Below are 8309 nucleotides of genomic sequence, written 5' to 3'. Positions count from 1 at the left end.
TTTACAATTTTATTATATAATAAAAATTACAAAACAAAATAAATGATAAAAATGTCAAATCGTACACAAACATAAAAAAAAAATGTAAACTAAACTAAAACTGAAATTACAAAGAGCATTTACAAACAAAACCGAAACAATTAATAAAAAACAATGTAGACATATTAAAATAAAAAAAGCAGAACAATTAAAAATGACAAAACTTAAACCAAACTAACCCTAACTAAAACAACTAAAAAATGAACTAAAGTAAAAATAAAAATAAAAATAAAAAAATTGAAAAAACTATAAAAATAAAACAAAAAACTAAAAAAGTATTTGAACTGATACTAAATTAAATATCGATTCTGCGAAAGTAGGCATTGCATCTGCTACATTGAATTCCTTCAACCCAAAACTGAAACTTCTGTCATTTATGCACCCCTGTAGAGATGACTTGTACCTTGTGTGTTCATTTATTTCAAATATTCTAGCTAATAAGATTATATTTTTGGCTGTTAAAATTGTAGTCTGCTTAGCCCATTTAAAAAACATGATGAAACTAAAGGCACGACAGATATTTTCTTTTCCATATTGTGACATAAGCAGTTGAGTGAATGGATTTTCCAGAAAAGAAAAAGATTTAAGTTGAAGGTTTTGTACCGATCCACAGTTGTTGATTGGATCGATAAGCAACGTTTGGAATGCCAGCTTCTTGCAGTTTAGGATCTAAAATGACTGAGAAGTCCAGTATATGTTACCAGAAAGAAGCCTGTTATTTCATCTAAAAAATGTAATTATGATATTTCTTGATTAAGAATTATGACGTTTTCTTACGAAATATGCACAGATTAATTGTTCAAAATAAGATCAGTAACATACATTTTAGAAAATGAGAAATGAAATTTAATAACAAATTAGGCTGCTATTTAAATCTATGTGTGTGTGTGTGTGTGTGTGTGTGTATGGTAAATATGATCAAAGAAAAGCCTGTAGAAATAAATTTTTTTTGTACTGAAGTAATTTGGTAGGGATGGAAATCTCAGCATATTTTTTTTTTAACAAAAATGGCTAAAATTGATGGCACGCTTTTTATTCAATACTTTTGTAATCTCATTTTGCCCAAGACAAGCAGCTCTTGAACTTTCACCCTTAGTACCTGATGTGTTTGAAGAACACCTGATGTAAGAGATCAGAGTATACAGTATCTCTCCAGAACCTTCAGTTTCCCAGGTCCATGCTGATACACTCTCCTCTTTCAGTAGTTTTCTACCTATAGGGTTCAGACCATGGCAGAACCTTCATTTTGTACTCAGTGCCCCATTTTTGTGTTGAGTTTGATGGTCTATTTGGATCATTGTCCTGATGGAAGATACAAACAAGGCCCAATATAAGATTTCTAGCAGAGTCAGTCAAGCTTTTTTATTTTTTATCTGTTGGTATTTGCTAGAATCTATAATGGCCATCTATCTGAACAAGATGTCCTGGACATTCAGCAGAAAATTAGGCCAACAATTTGTAGGTAAAGCAGTATATTTCATTGTTCACATGGAGTATTTTTTTTTTTTTTTATCCCTGTGTGCATCAAACCTACCTTGAGTGTTTCCCCTGCAAAAAATAGCTAGCTTTTTTTTTTTTTTTTTTTTTTTTTAGGTTCATCTGACTATAGAACTTGACTTTTTAACTTTGATTTTATGAAGGTCAACAATCTGTTGCTGCACATCTTTGGTTTTACTCCCTTGTGATGGATGACTGAGCCTGAATTTGGCTTTTGAGTACCTCTTATATTTATACTCCTGTGAAACAGAAAGGCATGGCTAGATAATTTCATGTTCCTAGTCACCCTGGTTTGCTAACAAATGTAAATTATGAATGGAAATATAGATCTTCAGAGATTTTACTCTAATTTCTAGGGGTAGAAATAATTGTGGCCAATATGTATTAGAGAAAATAAATTACATTTTAAAATACTTCACAGGAATAAATATAATTTTTAAGTTATATATAAATATATATATAAAAACATTTAATAGAAAAACAGAAAGTTTAAAAAACTAAATTATGGCATTGTAAAAACTTTGTGGTGTTGTACTAAGACCTCATAGGAGAAAAGCATAATAAGACCTCTTTTAAAATTTCTAAATATCGATGAATTTTTTTTTTATTTTATTTTATTTTATTTTATTTTATTTTATTTTTTATTTTATTTTATTTTATTTTATTTTATTTTTTTTTTATTTTTATTTTATTTATTTTATTTTATTTTCAGTGTAGTACATCTTTGAATTTCTGACAGGAGCATGTTTTTAGGTTCGGTCACATCCTTAACAGTTGATAGGGGTTAGATTTGGTGCTTGTTGCTCAGTCCTAGCAAAAGGAGAGGTGTTCGCCACAGGTAATACTGAAAACGGGAATGGCTGGCCTGTCAGGTTGGTTATCTGTGTCTCGCTGCATTTGATGTGCGTGGGATGTCTGTAAGCAATGCACACACTGTTCCTCCTTGTCACTGCTGGGCTCGTTGTGTGACTTTAGGTTTTCATACAAATTTTTTCAATAAATGAAAAGATTACGCTAGCTGTGAGGAGATGACGCCATGAAATGTATTTGCATGCTAAATTATTATGCTGAAAAGTGTTCCAAACACCTGTATGATTTCCTACACTCGCCTGAAAAAATACCAAAAGGAGACATTTAAGGAGAATTTTCACCTGGATGTTGTCCTATTAGAATGGACCATGCGGCCTGACAAGGCTAGTCTAACAAACATAAACAGTGAAAAGAAAAAAAGATTATAATTTTATTTTGTTGTAATATTTGAATTTTTTTGTAGTAATCGAATAAAATTTTTAATTTAATAAAATGATTAAATGATTAATAAACTTGAATGATGAAATACAATTTTATGAAAAAACACTTTCTATGAAATATTTTTTATTATTGTTGTTGTAATCTGTTATCTTTTTATATTTATTTTAAATTTCATAAACTAATAAAGATATCTTAAAACTAGGATATAAATATATATATAACAAATGCTGAATTAAGTTGTAATACCATTTTTTTGAAATTAATTTAATAACAGCTTATTGAGATACTATAAGTATGTATAATCAATTAAGTTATATGTTTTTTATAATGTTCTTGGTTCATTACTTTTAAAAGAATTATATATTATATATATTTTTTAATTACTATTATTTAAGTAAACGTTCTTGAATTATTCCTTCTGATGGAAGAATAAGGCTCGAATCAGTATGAGGTTGTAGAGCAGATTTGCACAGTGTTGTGCAGCGCAGAGTCTGAACAGCATTCATGTGGAATTTATGAATAAGACGTGAAAGTCCTTCCTCTAGTCTTCAGTGATATACCTTTTTTTTTTCCTTTTTTTTTTTTTTTTGATGTGTGATGGGAGAGATGGCTGTTTATGTGGGGGGCTGGGGTGTCCCAGTCCCCCCCCCCCCCCCCCCCCCAGTAAAGCTCTGGGTGATGTTTTGTTTGTACCAAGGGCTGCACTATTTGGTTCTTTGTAGTTTACACTTAGCTTATGCAAGCAGGTCATAGAATCGGTGTCAATGTGAATGGAAACACACCAAACTGGATTGGCCCAGATGAGGGGGGAAGAGGGCAGTTTTGTCTGCTCACACGCATCAACATACACCAACAACACCAACCCACAATACCATTCTCTAGCATTTACTGGTCTCTTATTTTATTGTGCGCTGTGGCACTTGTGGACCTGTGACGGTAGGATAGACAAAAACCTCTACTGTATTGTTATTGCTATTTGTCCTGCACATCGGAAGTAGAATTTTGAGTTTTTTGATGTTTGTATTGTCTCTGTACTGCCATCACTCCACCCTAGCAAACTCCCTAAACAACCATGTTCTCACGAAAAGTACAGAGTAAGGAAAGGATAACCAAAACTTCCTAAAACAAACTCTCCTTTGAGTGTCATGCTTTTTTTTTTTTTGGAATTAGAAACCAAAGAGACACTTTTCTGGACATTGTAATTTAACCAACCTGCCAGAATGTGAACTTATCGATGTCTTCTGTTATGAGAACTTGAACAAACCACTTCCAAGAACAAACTTGTCTGCGAATAGTCCCACCAGGGGTCCATTCGCGGAATTCTTGGACTATGCCATTCTGCTTGTTGTGTTCACCCTTCAAGCTGCCAAGGAGCTTTACCCTGCTATAGATTCCAGCATGCCCTCCACTGAGGGGTTGATGATGTCCAGTGTTTGTAGTGGACTTCAAAATTAGCACGGCATCGTCTGAGTTTTTCTCAGTGCTGTTTCTCAGTGTTTCCGTCCGTCATTGTACGTTGCCACATGAAGTACCAAGGCCCAATAGTCCCTAGGTGTTTGAGACTGACTTTCACAGTTTGGTGGATCCCCACCCACTGATTTCGCGGGTTTTGCTTTTCGCAGCTGCGCCCATCCCCATACTTATGCGCTTTGTGTTTTCTTTCATATCCCAGTGGTACTCCTCTCCCCACCTTCCGGCTGCACCTCGCCGTTGATGGGGGGTTGAAATCTTGTGTGTGTGGGGCAGCAATCTGTGCTCCAGTTCTCCCGACGCTGGGCGGCACAAGCTCAGTCCATGAGTCTGCTCTTAAAACTTCTCACGCCCCCAGACTCACTCCCCCCAGTGCCGTGTTGGCCATCGGCTTTATATCTTTCTGTGCTGTAAGTTCGTTCCGCATGATCTGCTGTGGTGGTCCTCAGCTCTGCCTGCTCCAGCCTCAGTTACTCTTTGCAAATCTGATTAGTGTCACACTGCAATTCTGAGCCCTTGCATACCTGGTTTCCCATATGTCTGGGTTCTTGATCTTCAGCCTGGTTCTGTATTTTATGCTCTTCATTGTTGGATTTCGGCATAGTGTACTAGGATTATGATTTTGGATTGGGCCCCCCCAAAAAAAAAACAAAAAAAAATAAACGAATTTGGATCCTCAACCTTTGTCTCGTTCTTCTGGTTCAAAAACACACTCTAGTATAATATATTGTTGATATGAGGAAGTACAATATTCTGTTTGCTTTTTATGACCTCTGCACCCTTATTCATCAATACAACTACAATATCATATTTCACACTGTTTACAGTTACACAGGGACAGGGGAAAGGCTCTTCACTTGTGACATAAACTTAGTATTCTCATATTTCTCTGTTATTAATGATTAATGTTACCATGACGTGATAATGTTCTTCATTGCTGTTAGAATGACATTTTCTGATGTGCTAATCAGTATAACTGTTTTTCTTGGCATAAACCCATAAAATCTATTCACAGGTGTTATCACTCTAGAAATGCAGATGAAAACCGCAGGTGCAGATGTTATGTTTTCTTCCTTTTATTCAACAGCTCTATTATGCAACATTGCTCATCATGGAAAGCACAGGAATCATTTGTTTTATATTTAAAGTTGAAGTGTGTAATTTATGATCTCATAGTGTAACCAAAGAGATTTGCATAAATAATGATAATAATAAGAATAATTATTTATGTAATTCACAGAATTCTGCCCTGTTTATAGTGGATTATGTATTTATTTATTTTTTAACTATTTTTTAGACACTCAACTGGGATATGCTGACATGGTAATGAAGGCCTTGTGATCACTTTCATAAGCATAAACAAGCTGTTTTTTTAACTATGTCAAGTTTGTAGACATATTTTGTAAACATGTTTCCTATTATCCTCTGACTGTATAATTCTGCCCTGCCTTTAGGATTAATGTTTTGATTTCTTGCCAGCCAGTTGCCGTGAGGACAGTGGTAAATCTCTCCTTAATTTACAGCAGGGTGATAAATTCAACACTTTTAGTTGAGCCTAGTGACACGTTGTTTTGGCTGTGTTTGTGTGTTGCTATTTGATGTCAACATTGATGGTTTTCAGCATTCACAGCGGTCAATTAAGATTTTTTAATGCATTTTTTTTTATTATTTATATTATATGCACTTTTTATTTATTATGGCAGCAGAAATGTATTCATGTTGATCAAATGATCAGAATTGTATGCCGTTTATCATTGTGCATAATTCTTTGCTGAATTGACTACTACGAAAAGTACCAAAGACCGCACATGCAAATAAATAATGCAGTCATTGGGCACAATTATTCTAGTGAATTTCCCCCTCTATTTTAATATGTGTTATCTGTAATCATTTTCTTGCAAAAAAGGACCTAAAAATAATAGATGGCATTTTGTAGAGCTACAGGCTTCTTAATATTATAGGATCCAAAGGCATTCAGCTCACTCAGAATAAACGGACTTTTGTTTTTTTCCCCTTTCTGTCCCAGCAAACACCAGGAACTTTTTTGCGGAAATGTTCTTTTCCTCCTCTCCTCTCCTACCCCTCTCTTTTTGAATCTCCACCCTTCGGTTTGCTTTCAACACTAGCCTGGATGTCTGTTCCAAAATTCCTCACATCCATGTTTCAGTGGACATAGCTCCTACTTATTCCCTATAATTGATACACTAGTCTTTGAGAGAGTCTCGACTACCAGCAGAGATATTTGGTGCCCTTGTTTTGGGTAGAATATTATTGTTAAATCATTCTTAGTGTTTGAAGGATTGTATGGACTTGTTTGGGTGGCCAGACTTTGGGTTTGTTGAATTTGCTTTGGATGTAACGAAAAAAAACAGGCAACCACTGGCCCTGATGGTCGCTAGAGATGCACACACTACTGTGGCTAGCATTTTTGTTCTGGGTCTCTTATCACAAGCAATTTTTTACAACTTCCTGTATTTTGGTTTTATACACCCAACCCACAATCAAATAGAAAAAAATGCCGACAGTTTCATGAAAAGAAAGAATTAACTCTATGCTGAGGATCCAGATTGTCAATTTCTGAAGATATTGATTTGCATAGCAAAAATACTGGATTTATGCATGTACGAACCAAACTTCTTTCTTGGGTGTTCCACATCCATTGTACATAAGAACAAAACTAAACAAAATATATTATTGTTAGTTCCAACTCTAAACTATAATTGCATAATATTGTTAGGCGTACTTTCCACAGGATAATAATTATTTTAATATTGGTAAAGCCATAAACGAGGCGATGCATTACTCTTGTTGTGATAAACACGTAACTTTAATGAGTCATCATAAAAAACTTCAAAAACGTTTTCTTTTGCATGATTAAAACTGATTCAGATGCAATAGATTTTAGATTGTGAACAACAAATAAAAAAAATAAAAAAAAAAATAAATGGGGGCGTAAAAAATCTTTCTGACCTATTGCAGGGAAATCCAGAGTTCTCAATCAGTTACCAAGTTTTGACCCTGAATTTGAATTAGGAACGTACAAAACATTGTTGAAAGAACCTTTGTTTTTTTTTTAATTAATTTGAAATAAATTTATTATGGAAAACAATAATTTTTCCTAGAATAATGTTTTATTATATTATATGTCAGGTGTTACTTATAATTAAACTAAAACTATATATATGTGTGTTGTGGTTATTGTGCAAATTTTGTGTTTCATTTTTTAAAAAAATTAAAAAAACATAAAAAAAATAATAAAAACTTAGTCTAAAGGATAAAACATTATGTAGATCATCGCCTTTGCATTGCATTGTGCAACATTTAAGGGACACGAAACTATTAAAGATGAAAAATGTCCTTAGGGGTAAAATGTATCCGTCCGATTGTCATTATTTGACAGCATAATAAAAACACTCTTGTTGGGGGTTTGCAAAGTTTCTTCGCTCGTCATTTTATATTATAATACATTTAGCTAAAACAGTCATAAACCAGAAGCTTTCTCCTCTTAGAAATGCTCCGGCTGAGTGATAACAGGAGTTTAAGATGGGCAATCATTGTGGCACCGGAGTTCCCCTCCAAAAAAAATACACTCATAAGCGGCAATGGTGTTCCATCATTCCTGGAAAAGGGACTCAAATGTCAGGGAAGGACATCTGTCATTATTAGATACCTCATTAGTAAAATTCATCATAAAGAGTTCCTTTCTCTCCTCCCTTCTGCGAGCCTACTCTGCGCACGGACAATTAGAAAGGAAAAAAAAAAAAAAAAAAAAAACAAAATACCCTCAGCTCAAAATGCTGGAGTGGGTTGGCACAACTGAAGCTACAGCAGGGTTATTGAGCCTGGGTCAGTACCTGGATGGGAGGTGAAACTCCCTCTATGGGGAAAAGCTAGGGTTGGTGCTGGAGAAGATGCGTTGTTAGCGGGTTGCAGGCGGTTTGCCCAGCAGGGGGGGTCGCTCAACATCCTGTTGGTTGGTTTGGTGGTTTTCCTAAATGCCCCGCCCGCGGTGTAGTGACAGGGACACTATACTGACAACAAAAGCACCGGTC

The sequence above is a fragment of the Cyprinus carpio genome, chromosome A13, assembly GCF_018340385.1.
Source record: "Cyprinus carpio isolate SPL01 chromosome A13, ASM1834038v1, whole genome shotgun sequence".
Taxonomy (NCBI): Eukaryota; Metazoa; Chordata; class Actinopteri; order Cypriniformes; family Cyprinidae; genus Cyprinus; species Cyprinus carpio.
Note: the sequence above shows the minus strand (reverse complement) of the source record.